This window comes from Lissotriton vulgaris, chromosome 9 (assembly GCF_964263255.1).
Source record: "Lissotriton vulgaris chromosome 9, aLisVul1.2, whole genome shotgun sequence".
NCBI classification, from domain to species: domain Eukaryota; kingdom Metazoa; phylum Chordata; class Amphibia; order Caudata; family Salamandridae; genus Lissotriton; species Lissotriton vulgaris.
The window spans coordinates 739,410,804-739,425,363 of record NC_141697.1 but is presented as its reverse complement, the minus strand read 5'-3'; positions in this window follow the sequence as shown (position 1 = coordinate 739,425,363).

Here is a 14,560-nt window from a genome sequence, read left to right as displayed (position 1 = left end):
AGACATCCTGACCAAAACAGCCCTTTCGTGGTAGAAGTGGATGCTTCCCAAGTAGCGGTAGGGGGTGTGTTGTCCCAGGTCCATCCTGACACGGGTGAACTACATCCAGTGGCTTATTACTCTCACAAACTGACCGCACCCGAAGTCAATTATGCAGTGGGAGAAAGAGAGCTGCTCGCAATAAAGAAGGTACTTGAAGAGTGGAGACCCTATTTACTGGGTTCTCGATATACGGTCACCATCATCACTGACCATAGGAACCTTCAATATCTAAAGACTACTAAAGCCCTTTCTATGAGGCAGTTGAGGTGGACGCAATTTTTCAACGGGTATGATTTTGAGATACATTTCAGATCCGGGCGCAAGAATGGAAAAGCTGATACTCTTTCCAGATTAGGTTATGATCCCTTGCCCACTTTGGATGTTCCACCTTCTATCCTTGAATCCAAGAAAATCATAGGGGCACTCAGTAAGGAAGAGAGATTCATGAAGGAAGTCAAAGATGCACAACAGAATCCCCTGATTCTGGAATATTTAGAGAAACAAGACACCCAATGGAAGGAAGGGTTAGGATATATACAAGGAGGATTATATATTCCCACAGAACCATTGAGGCAGAATGTTTTACAGCTGTGTCATACTCAGGGACTAGCGGGCCATCCGGGATGCAAGAGAACTATAGAACTGGTAAAACGATACTGTTGGTGGCCCAGTATTTCTCAAGATGTGCAGGACTTTGTGAAAACTTGTCATGTATGTGCGCAGAGCAAGGCAACACACACCAAACCTGTAGGTCTACTAAATCCAATTCCAACACCTCCAGGTCCATGGCATACAGTCTCGATGGATTTTATAGTAGAACTGCCTCGCACTACCTTGGGGAATACCACTGTTTTAGTGGTAGTGGATTTATTCACAAAGACTGCTCATTTCATTCCTCTGTCTGGTTTACCTACCTCCATGAAACTTGCTCATGTGTTTTTACAACATATAGTTAGGTTGCATGGCATACCCTTTGTTTTGATCACGGATAGGGGTACCCAATTCGTTTCACGATTTTGGAGACAATTATGTGAACTGTTACAAGTGGATGTAAGGTTATCCTCCAGTCACCATCCTCAGACGGATGGGCAAACCGAAAGGGTCAACCAAAGTCTGGAACAATTGATCAGGTGTCAATGTCTCCAGTCAATGAAAGAATGGGATGAGGTCATTTGGTTATCAGAGTTGACATATAATAATAGTCACCACTTTTCCACTTTGTTTACACCTTTCTATGGTTCTCAGGGATTTCATCCTCGGGTGTTACCCATACCCCTTTCTGCTGCGTGCAATACCCCCTCGGTATCTGCTTTGGTACAACATCTACAAATAACACATAATTCTGTGTCAGATAACTTAGACAAAGCCAAGATACAATACAAGAAGAGTGCAGATGCACATAGAACACCTGAACCAGTATATAAGGAGGGGGACCAGGTATGGCTGTCTTCCAAATACATTGCATTGAGAGGGGCCTGTAAATTCCAACCTAAGTATATTGGTCCTTTCCTTATCTCTAAGGTTATCAACCCAGTGGCCATGAGACTTGACCTCCCTGTGTCCATGAAGATACATCCTGTATTCCATGTCTCGCTCTTGAAGCCAGTTACACCGGGTACACGGTTACCGGTGAGTCCTCCACCGGTTATAGTGGATTCGGAAGAGGAATATGAGGTGGAAAGCATTATTGACTCCCGTAGGAGTAGAGGCAGACTACAGTACCTCATACATTGGAAAGGGTATGGAATAGAGGAACGTAGTTGGGAACCTGCAAGTCAGATACATGCACCCAGATTGGTGCGCTTGTTTCATAGACGCCATCCTGGAAAGCCCAAACCAGTTGGGGGCAGTTTGGGAGGGGCGTACTGTCATGCCTGCCGATCCACGGAAGCCGTGGTTGGCAAGGGCATGGTTGGCAGATTAGCAGACAACAGAAACGCGCATGCGCAGGTATAGCGCATGCGCCTTTACGCTATTTATTCTCCCCTCTCCATAGCGAAGACGCTTTGCGTTCCTTCCGGGTTCCAGCTAAGCTTCCGGGTCACGGTGGTGGCGTTTACGGGCTCCGACGGATTTCCTCGCGTCTCGGCGTAGGGCTTCGCTTCTGGACTCTCTCCTCCTGACAAGCTAAGTTGGAGAGTTAATTATTATTTCGTGATTCTATTCCTCCTCCGTGTTTATTATTTTAGAGTCATACACGGAGATATTTGTTAGCAGGAAGTTGCGGTAGTTTGGTCCGCGTTTATAGTTACCTCGAGGAGGTTTATTTCCTTTGTAGCACAAGTCAGTGCTTAATTGTGGTTGAAGTGATTTACGAACTTCACATATGCGAGACAGGTATCTATCATTCATTATCGATATATAGACATACTAGACGATGTGGTAGAGTTCTGATATTATCCTCTATATTGACAGGGACTCACTACTATACACAGGATTTACTTTTATGGAGAACGGAGAGTCAACTTTCAGAAAGGCACTGGACCATTTAGGTACACTCCATTAATAGATATATACCTATAGGTATTCTGTGATTACACCCTTAATGCTTACGCACTCCTCTATCTCATAGGAATATATTGTTCATATTCCCTATTACTTACCTAACTGTGAAGTCAACAGAAGGAAGATTGATTATGGGTAGAAGCATTACACGTACTCACCAGGTACTATACATATAAGCGTTTTTAGCATAAACACTTACAGATCCCATAAAGTATATACCTAATTATTCTTTCTTTATCAACAGGGGAGGTTCAGACGAGTGTTGACCAGTTCTCTTGCATCTGGGATTCAGATTCCTGTGTTAACCCTACCTTTCCTTGTTTTGTTCCCCTGTGTCCCTGGCACTGGCATCTACTCTTATCACCAAGTGTATATATAGTTGGTGTGGAGTGAACCAGTGTGGGGGAGCTCAGGATTAAGCTTCAATTGCATGGTGTTTCCGAGACAACCTACTCCCAGGTACGACACTCTCTCCCGCTTCAATCAGCCTAGAGCACGAAACTGAAACCTTGAACATGCGCAGTCGAATGCACCAGGTTTCATCTCTGGTTTTCCACCCCACCAAGGGTGAGATAAATGATTGGAGTTGAGAGTTGAGCCTACAGCACCTGGGCCTCGATATCAATAATGCTTCATGAAAGCATAGATGGGGACCCACTGAGGTGCATCAGAGTCCGGTGGTCAGGGCTGGAACTTCATCAGCCCTGGACAGTTTCTCTGATGGCTGGTGTAGGAACCTTCATGTGCATGTGCCAGCCATCAGATAGTGTCTCTGGCTGCCTCATGCTGTTGCTGAACCTGAAGGTCAGAATTTTTTTTGATGAAGCCAACAGCAGTGAATAATAGGTTATTATTCACTGTTAGTATGATGACACCTGGGCAGAAAACAAGGAGAGCTTAGCCCTGAAGCCCGTAAATGCAACCCGCAACTGCATCTTGTCTCTACAGCTATTGTGCCAGGACAAGCTTAGCCCTCTCATCTCTGCACTGAAAAGTCCTTCAGTAGCAGTAGCATGGAGACCTTGGAACAAAGAGACATAGGAAAAAGTAATGTCACACAAACACACAAGCACGCACGCAGACACACACACACACACACACAAACACTAGAGTGCTCAAATGTCAACAAAGCAATAACAATGTAAGTTCCAAAGTGCACAGTACTAGCTGAAACGTTGGAGCAGCAGCAGTTGCTTTCCCTATCCTGTTTTCTGTTTTAAAACTCTTAAGGTCTAATGGATTTGTTCCTCGTCAGTCTTTCCTCGCTGCAATCAAACTTCCTTCAGTAGCGAATGCTTAAGAGTCCCAGAAGCAGGGCTCGGTTCAGGGTACCTCGCAGGTGGGCGGCGTCCCCCACTTATTTTACCAGGAGCTCTATTACTGGAGCAAATGGAGCCACGCGTTCACTCTTTGGCCTCTCTGGGGCGAGATTGGAGCTCATTCAGAACGCTGCTCACGCCCTGGCTTCTCTGATGCAATTGCACCCAAGGGGTGAGCGAGGTGAGGCAATGAGTCTGATGGTGTAAGTCACCTTTTGTGACGTCACTTTCTGTTGTGACGTCAGCGTCCCTCCACTTATTTTTGTAGGACTTGTGCCCTGTCCAGAAGTAACAGGACAGGAAGCGCAATGGCCCCACACACTAAAGAAATCACTCAGAAGACACCCACTGGTCACCAGTGGGATGTCACCAATTTAAGAGATGCAAAAAGTACGAAATATCCAAGCGGGAGAGGGTTAACATGCAAATACAATACAAGAACGCATTGTGTGCATGCCTAATACTGGAGAACAGAGAAAATATATTTTCCTGTGATATTATTTTCCTGTGGGCAATTGAGAGAGCGCAAAACTGAGTTAGAAATTGTAGAGGTGCACCATATTCATGAATAATTAGCACCCACATATATAAAGGACAATAATCATGTTTAAATGTGATGTAGGGCTATGAAATAATGTGCCAGAATTTACATAGAGTAACGTAAAGTGTTTTGAAAGTACTAATGCCACGTTAATCTAGAAATACTGTTTGCAGTGAAGTATTAATCCAATTAAGGGATGGTCAATAAGTCATTAATGTATTAGGCTGCTTTATTAGAAATTCATTATTGTATTCATATAATGAGATAGAAGTGCTTAAGTTAGAAAATGTATTTAGAAGAGGGTATTTTGCTATAATGATGAAGGCTTAATGAACGAAAATGTATTGTTCATGTTAGGATTAGGCATGGGCGGAAAATCCGTTCCGCTCGCGGATTTTGCGGATTTTCGGGAAATCCGCAATCCGCGAGATTTGCGAATTTCCTGCAAAATCCGCAAATCCGCGAGCAGCGGATTTTGCTCGCACTGCTCGCACTGTTCGCGTGAGTTCGCGCCCCGCGAATAAGTGCGAAATTGCAGAAATACGATCTAAGCAAAACTGAAAGTAACTACTTACCAGGTTCAAAAGTTCAGGCACATCATTAGTAGCCATTTCCTGTAGTGCTTCCTGAGGGGCCCCTCCAGAGTTCAGTTGCCAGTTGAAACTATTATGTGACCCTGCTCTGAACCTCAGAATAGTTACACATATGCCACAAAGGTCATGAATTACAGCTAAGGGAGACAAGCAGGAGCCAGGCTGGAAGTTAAAATCCATTAATCAGCCCCTAATTCATTATTGTCAGTTGGGGCAGGGCAGGTGTTGTAACTAATTTTGCAACAATGAAAGCACTTAGCAAGTGCAAAAGATCACTAATCAGGGCGCACTAAGGAAGCAGGTGCCAGCTAAAAAAATATTCTGTGACACATTAATCAGCCCCAAATTAATTCAGGTCACTTGAGGCAGGGAAGGTGTGCTTTGCTTTGCCGAAAATAATGTACACTGGACAACCAGAGGGTGTGGTGATGAAACAGAGGGTGGCATGGGTGGGCCAGAGGGTGGCATGAGTAGTCAGAGAGTGGCAGTGGTGACAGAGAGTGGCAGTGATGAAGAAGAGTGTCCCAAACAGGTTGGACACGTAGAAACAACAAGTTCGCAAAACTTGCGACCCGACAGGTAAGTTCGCAAATTGCGAAATTGTAAAAACCCTCGCGAACTGGCAGAAACACGGGCGAACACAAAAAAAAAAAAAATCCGCAAATTCGCGGGAATTCGCGGATTTTGCGGATTGCGAATCCGCAAATCCGCAAAATTCGCGAACGCGAGATCCGCAAAATTCGCTCATGCTTAGTTAGGATGTGATACACAGAAACGTGCAGAGGCCCAGGTGTGGAAAAAACAGTGTAGGCCGAATTGAGAATGTTTCACTTGACATTAAATCGTGGAAATGTCTTTTCTAGAAGGTTGCTTTTAGACAGTTAATTGCAAACAGCATGGAACTGTGAGCCGATTTATGTGCATTCTTTTGCAGGTGCAAGGTTAACTAGAGATTTTAGAAGAAGGGCCCATTGGGTATGAGTGTTAGGATGGTAGTCCCAGACATGGAGGAGTGACTGCGGAATTTAGGGAAGCAACTTCAAGAGAAGAAGGCTCTGGGACCCAAGGACGTTTTCAACGGACAAGGATGAAGATGTCGTAGTGGAAATTTCAGAAAGTTAACACCTTTGAGCGGGGCGTACCTTAGGGCGTTGGAGTTCTGGACTTTTTGGTTCCGTCCAGAGGTGTCAGGGAACAACACCCGAAGACCCCGGAGTTCCACCTGCCTTGGTGCACAAATAAACAGAAACACGGGCTTCTCGATGGTGGCGTCAAAGACCAAAGGTTTATTACTGCAGGGACACAGAAGTCACAGAAACCACGCATGGGCAGTGTCTAGGAGCCTGTTCGATTTGTACATAGAGGGTTGCTCCTTATATACTAAAAATTGTGCTCCAGGCAAATACTTCACATGTTAGTACATTCCCAAACCTTTGTGTCCTAAACAATAAATATTTGGCGTTACACAGGAACTGTCGATAATATCTGATGCCAAACATTACGAAGAGGGGTTCCCACTAGTTCATCACAATCCCTTGTCAATATTGTATTCAAGAGCCGGACCGCCTCATCGTAAATTTCGTTGCCTCCCCCTAATAAAGATTCAAAAAGAAAGGAACAGAGCCAGGTGTGGAAGATAGAAAAGTGGGATAAGGGATGTTTGTGGGTTGTAAATGGGCAAGGCTACCGGCTTCGGCCGCCTAATCATGATCGGGACAATGGGCACGAGAACCAGTTCGGTAGGGCTGGCCTCGGGCAGAGGAGGCAGCCTTTGTCGAGTCATGCAGCTACAGCGTGTTCTGTTCCAAGGTGCACGTGTCACTAAAGAGGTGAATCGTCGGCTAAGCCTACGTGTCCTTAATCGAAATGAAATGATCAGAGGTTATTGCGTATGTGAGGGCAAGAAACACAAAATGGCTGCCATGATCTAAGATGGATGCCATGGGTAGATCAGAAATGTGTTTGTAACAGGAGTACTCTTGCTCGTAGCGTAGCAAAAACACCAGGATATGCTAAATGGATCATTTGCGGTTCGCTGATACCAATATTATGTATTTCCGACGATATTGAAAACACGGGTTCAAATCGTCACGGAACCTCAGACCCTCCTTTTGCCCTTACATAGGCAATTACTCAGTCTATGTCAGAGTCTAATTCTATGCTCATCAGGTCAGTGACATGCTGTTGTATCATCATCCTTTCTCGCGCCTTTTCTCCAAACTCAGGTGGTTTCTTAAAACAGGTTGCAGCACAAAGACTACACAGAGCAGGACCACACTGGATAATCAGGCAGCATGAGAATAGGAATATTAAGATGACACCAATGACCATTAGAACCTTCCATCCCCACGCTGAGATCAGAGTCCAAAACCACTCCATGAAGGACCAGTTTCCCTTGTCTACATGAATAGAATCGGAAATCTTGTGTAGCTTCGAGATCGCCTCATAGACTGTTGGAGCATTATTAGGAATAAAGACACAGCAGCTCGATTGGATCATTCTGCATACCCCACCTCGATCTGCAAGTATTACGTCTAGAACCATACGGTTCTGCAACGTCATGAGTCTATCCGCCTGAAGCTCAGCTGTCAAATTGCTAAGGGCACCAGCAGTTTCGGTAATAGTAGATTCAACTACCCGTGTTAGCTGACGTATGTTTCTACTATTGGCCATAGGCCCCCAGAACGGAAGGAAACCTTTGAAGAAGTCTCCAGCTTCCTGACCAGCGGTATCTTCCTTGCTGAAGACACCTCTTGCTACTCTGGTCTTGTGGTAGTCAGATGAAGCAGTGTATGTTGGAGGTAACAAGCGAGCAATATAACATGATCCTGAAAAGTCAGCAGGCAACCATGTATATGCCCTGTCTCTGCAGATGAAGTAGGTACCCCTAGCAGTAAGAAAAGCAGGGGAAGAGTTAGACGGAAACACGTAAGTCTCTACGCACTCACTCCTCCCTAGCTGAGCTCTCGGATTTCTCCCATTACCTTGCAAACAGACCTGACCTCGGTGAGGTACGACCCAGATTGGAGTTGAGCTTTTACGCTTGCTTTCTCCCAAACTAAGGCGATACTCTGAAGAATTTCAACTCAAATATACTCGCAATTCGTCTCTAGGGTAAGATGGAGTATTATTGACGTCCTTGATCATGTCAATAATTCCCTGGACTAAGGCTTTGTTGGCAGAGTTATATTTAGTGGAACGTGGTGGACGCGGAGGATAGGTTTCAAGGGCATAAGCAAAGATGGTTTGAAGGGCCTGAAATGATCCATTATAGCTGAAAGGCAAAACCAGATAGGGAATGCCTTTATCCATAGTGTGGGGTATTAAGCCACACACCCAGCAGTCTGTAGTGTTAACTACCAGTTGGTGTTGGTGCAAGAGCTGTACAAAAGTGTTATTAATGAATTCTGAGCGTCGAGCTTGCTCATGTTCAGGAAATGAGTGAAAAGAGTGTATAGAAGAAACAGTAGAAGTAGCAGGATCAAGGGGAGGTACTGTGGTTACCGGCATAAAAATCAAACTCATACCAAAGACGATTCCACCCACCAATGTTATCAAAACAATCAAAAATGTAATGGCACATTGTATCAAAAAGCATTTGCTGTGAAGAATTCTGTAAAGTCTGTTTCTGCGAACATAAATGACATTTTCTCGTTGCAGCGCAGGAAGCTCCATCTTCTACAATCCGCTCGCGACCACTGATGATGTGTACGTAGATGAAAATGCCTCTATTAGCCCTGGGAGTTCCCAGAACCAACAGAAAGATCGACCTTGTGTCAGACCCCCGCAGATTCAACTAGGCACACAGCCACGACCCTACGGCTACCCAGACGGCAAGGCAATTTTAAAAACAATAAAACAATAGCAAACTTCCTGGCTGAAGGCAAAAGTTCAAAATTTCAAAATATCACAATAGGCAGTTGCCTGCTTTATTTGTCCATATTACGAGGCCGTAAATTGTATCTTTGCTTTGCAGGTACTGTTTGATCAGCAAATAGCGTATCACTAGTAGTTGTTGCAGTGTTCAAGTTCGCAGTTGACAGAGTTTTTTCTGATGCAGGGGACAAATGTTCAGAGTTCAAAGGAGTCTTTTCAGGAGGAGAGTCAGAGTTCGGAGTGTCGGTAATCAATTCGGCATCGCTGAAAGGGATGAACTTTGGCGTTTTTTCAAATTCGGAGGCACCAATTCCCTTCTTCACCCAGTCGTCGTAAGGAAGTGGCAAAGGTACACGTTTGACATGAGACGCATGTACCCAGTGCTTGCGACCAGCTACACGAACTGCGGTTCTTGTCACAAGCAGAACTTGGAACGGGCCGACGAATCTTTGCTGAAGGTTCTTCGTCCTCGCGAAGTTTCTGATCACAACTTGATCGCCGGGTTTCAGCTGATGCCCTGGACTCTCCGGAGGCTTTGGCAATGCATCGAAAACCTGTTGGTGAATAAGACTCAATTTAGCAGTCAAGTCATAAAGGTAGTCGATCAACATAGGATATTCTAGAGAACAAAACTCCTTTGGCCTAGGCACACCCCACACATTTGCCGGGCGGCCAAAGACAATCTCATAGGGACTAAGCCCTACTCTAGAATGTACAGTTGCTCTCGTTGATAACAAAGCCAAAGGTAGTGCGTCTGGCCAGGATAAACCAGTGGATGCTTGTATTTTGGCTAGTTTTAGTTTGAGGGTGCCATTGTAACCCTCAACTAAACCAGCAGACTGGGGATGGTTTGCACTATGGAACTTCTGTTTGATGCCCAAACCGGCACACACACTCTGCATAACTTTCCCTATGAACTCACTTCCGTTATCTGACCATACAATCCGTGGCATTCCGAACCTAGGGAAATATTCTTTGAGAAGAATTTTGGCAGTTGATAGGGCAGTATTGTCCTTTAGTGGATATGCTTCGATCCATCTGGAAAAAGCACAGACTACCACCAGGACGTATTTCAAATTATTACACCGATCCATGTGAATGAAGTCTAACTGAATCACTTCAAAGGGGCAGGAAGGAGGAGCGAAGTGACCAGCAGGAGTTGGAGTTCCCTTGCCAGGATTATGCATCAGGCATACCATACAATTTTTCACCACTCTCTCTGCACATTTACTGATCCCATCATTCTTCCAGACTGGAGCCAACATCTTACAGATTCCTTTAGAACTTATATGCGCTACTCCATGCGCCATCGTCACCACTGCAAGCACATACGCATCAGGCAACATCCAACGCTGTTGTTCTGACAAATCAATCCAACACCCACTCGAATCCAACTTGCCCGTACTTTCTCTCCATACACGTTTTTCCTCCTCAGTTGCCTCTTTCTGAATCTCTTTCACACTTTCCATTGTATCCTCACACATCCCAGACTCAGCAATCCATCTTGCAGACGTAGCAACATACATTCTACTCATCATGTCTCTAGCTGTCTGTTTAGCGGTCTCATCAGCAAAAGCATTCCCACGACCAACATCATCCGTGATTGCTTTATGAGCACTGCACTTTACAATCGCAACTTCAGTCGGCAAGGTTAGAGATTCCAACAAGTCGTTAACTAGCTGACCATGTTGGATCTTAGTCCCATGGGACGTAATGAAACCTCTTTCTTTCCACAAACGGCCAAAACTATGTGCCACGCCAAATGCGTACTGACTATCTGTGAACACATTCACTCTCTTTCCCTTAGCTAAAACACACGCTCTTGTTAGAGCTATTAATTCTGCAGCTTGGGCAGAATTCTGATTTACTCTTGCAGTCTCCACAATCGTTCTTAGAGTCGTTACCGCATAGGCAGCAGTCACATCACCATTCTCCAATTTAAAGCATGACCCATCAACATACAACGTGCCATCTGGATCTGACAATGGAGTGTCTTTTAAATCAATTCGTCCTTTTGTCTCTTCCTCCGTTCTAAAACAACAATCATGGGGCTCGGAATCACTCGACTCTTGATTAACCGGCAACAACGTTGCTGGATTCAATACATTACATCTTTTGATCTGAATATGACTTGCTAATAATGTCAGCTCGTAACCAGATAATCTCGCACTGGTAAGGTGTTGCGTCTTGGTTCGATTCATGAGTGTGTCCACAGCATGAGGAACCATAACCACTAGCATGTTGTTCAGCACCAAACCAGCAGATTGTCGAATGGAAGCTGCAGCTGCCGCTGTAGCTCTCAAACAACTAGGTAACGCTCTAGCTACCGGATCTAATGTTGATGAAAAATACGCACAAGGGCGTTGTTTATCACCAAATTTCTGTGTCAGAACACTCAACGCGCAACCTTCTCTCTCGTGAACGTAGAGCGTGAATGGCTTGCTGTAATCAGGTGTGCCCAATACAGGAGCTGAACACAATGCTTTTCGTAACTCAGAAAAACTCTCCTGACATTCATCAGACCATGGCACCGGACTCGGAACATTTTTCCCAGTCAAAGCTACCAACGGTTTTGCTAAAAGAGAAAAATTTGGGATCCACTGCCTACAGTAAGAGGTAATACCTAAAAAGGCACGCACTTCTCTCTGCGTGCGAGGAACACTCATCTGCGTAATTGCTTTTATTCTCTCTGGGGTCAACTTCCTTCCCTCCTTTGACAAGAGATGACCTAGGTAGGTCACTTCTTGGCAGCAGTATTGCATTTTCGAAGGTGATACCTTATGATTCAAATTAGACAAATGATGCAATAACGAAATCGTAGCAGCTTTGCAAGTTTCCTTGTCATCGGCAGCCACTAGAAGATCATCTACATACTGTACTAAAGCAGAGCCTGGAGGAAGGACAAAGGAATCTAACTGACTTTTTAGTGCTTGACTGTAAATAGATGGGCTTTCACAATAGCCTTGTGGAGCGCGTTTAAATCTGAAACTTCGACCTCCTAAACAGAAGCCGAAAATATCTCTGCTTTCTTCGGCTATCGGAATGCTGAAAAAGGCATTCTTTAAGTCGATGACTGAAAACCATGTGGCTGTAGCAGGAATCAATGTTAACAAAGCCGTAATGTCTGGAACTACAGGAAACTGCGGGTCCACAATCTTATTAACTTCTCTGAGGTCGATGACAAACCTATACACTGGAGGCTTTGTAGGATCAGTTCGTTTTAAAATCGGTAATACAGGACTGTTACAGACATTTCCTCTAGTTTCTTCAACCACACCTTTTTTAATCAAATCTTGTACAATCAATAAAAGTGCTCGTTCACCTTCACTAGATATCTTATATTGAGGAATTCGTGGAAATTTTACATTTGCTTTCAAAGTGACTACATATGGTGGTATTTCTAAAAGGCCTACATCGTTAGGACCAGTCGCCCAAAGAGTATCAGGGAGTGAACGCAGCTCTGGCGGGAGTGCATCCATTGACAAGTACATCGGAGAGGTGATTCTTTTGCCCAATGTAAGCTGTACTCCTTCCGGAGAACAGTACAATGTCGCATATAGTCGTTTTAACAAGTCTAAACCAAGCAGATTTTCATTACAACCTGTCGTCAAAATTAGGGGTGCTTTCAATTGACACGGTCCAACAGAAATAGACAAAGGACCAGATATGGGGTTGTAAACAGGGGCACCTGAAAAACCTACAGAAACATTTGTTGAGCCAGACAAAGGTGCGCCAGGGAGTTTCGCATGAATGATAGAACTTTTTGCTGCACCAGTATCCAACAGAAACGGTTCGATTACACCTGACGTTGCTACTGCGACATAAGGCCCACTCTGATCCACTGGAACTGATACTACTCCCTCTCTCTGTCCATGGCTGTCCTAGTACCCATTTTGCTGGAATCCCTCATCCACTTCACAATAGTCTTCAACAAGATACTGTTGAGATCTATTTTGCTGAGCAGACTGTCCATTTCGTTGATCAAAGTGATTGGAAGGGCGATCATTCGTTTGTGGAGGCATAGCACCTCGCCCTCGACCTCTAGAATTTTGCACAAAACCACCACGACCTCTCTGAGCTGCTGCTGCGTTATTCTGCGCTAAGACTGGACACTCATTCTTGTAGTGACCCTCTTTCTTACAGTACGCACACTGATTCCACTGATATTGAGGCCTCGGTGAACTATAATCTGTTCTTTGATACGAGCCCTGTTGCGTATTAGTCTGATTCGTGCGAGGCGGATACGCCTGTTGCAAAAGAACTTTAGTTTTTAAGTCTTTCGTTTTCTTATCTGATTTTTCTTTCTCCTCTTTATCCCTATTTTCATAATACTGTGCAGTTGCAAGTATTTGCGCAGTTGTAGAGACAGCCCACGCACTCTCGGAATCTTTTAATTTGTTGCATAGCTCAGGTAACAAATTATGTACGAACTTATCGACAAACAGTCTCTGTCCTCCTTCTGTGCTCATATCCTGACCACTATGATCTACAAAAGTCTCTTCGAACCTCGTGAAAAAGTCGGAGACACTTTCATCTTTCTTTTGCCTGCATGCGGACAACTTGTCCCAATTAACGCGCAATGCTGGCATCAGAGTCTTCATTAAGTCGATTATCCTACCTGGAAGATTAGCAATTAGAGGTTCGGGTTTTGAACCACCTATTTGCTGACCATCCGCTGCAATGATAGCTGCCCAATCACCACCTAGGGCAACTGGATGATTCTCTTTACGAATTTTAGCCCAAATTGGTTGTGGAACTACATTACCAAATAACATATCAATGTCCGCCAGATTCATTACACAGGCCTCAACTGTCTGTGTTAATTCTTTATAGTATCCGGCAGGATTCTTACGCGGGTCTGGCAAGGCCTGCTTCACTGCTAGCACTTCGGCTCGTTTCCATGGAATGTGTATCCACACTCTTTGGAATTGAGCCGGAGCTGCTACAATACCATTTGGTGCATCAGCTTGCACAGCTTCGCGCCAAATTGGAGGAACCTCCCTCATTGGATATTGGCGAGTCTGCTTCATCTTACTTTTCTCTAAATCTCTCGGTGAACGAAGTGATGGATCACTCCTATAACTTAAAATCAGTTCCATCGCTTCTTCTATATTTTGACCTACTATCATTCCTGCAGCAAACTCTTTCTGAACCTTAATTAAGTCTTCTAAATTTGATTCAACATCATCTTCTTCTATTTCCTCACGTAAAAACGAGCACATCTCATCAAAGACATACCTTTGCGTTGGTTCCTTCCATTGCATAAATGTATCCAGCACATCTCTCGTACTATATCTCCTACTCTTCGAAATCCATCTGAGAGCCGTGGAATCTAAAATTCCCCGTTCCTCAGTACTCGGAAGCTGACTACGTCTTTGAACAGAATCAGAAGTAGGAGTCTTGATTAAAGTTTTATAGAAAGGAGACAGAATGCTAGAAACAGAATCAGTGATTCTTCGACGAACAGAAAGTGGAGTCAACACACTAGCAGACGCAGAGAACACAGTAGAAGTAGGAACAGATAGCGGGATAGTAGGAGTATCGAGGAAGATAGTTTGTGGAACAGTAGGTGTAAGCGATACAGATACAGGTATAGAAGTCGGCAATCCAGGAGGAGGAGGTGCCGTAGGAACATTCACATTGACCACAGGAGGTACAGGAGCTTGATTCTGAGGAGCAGGAGC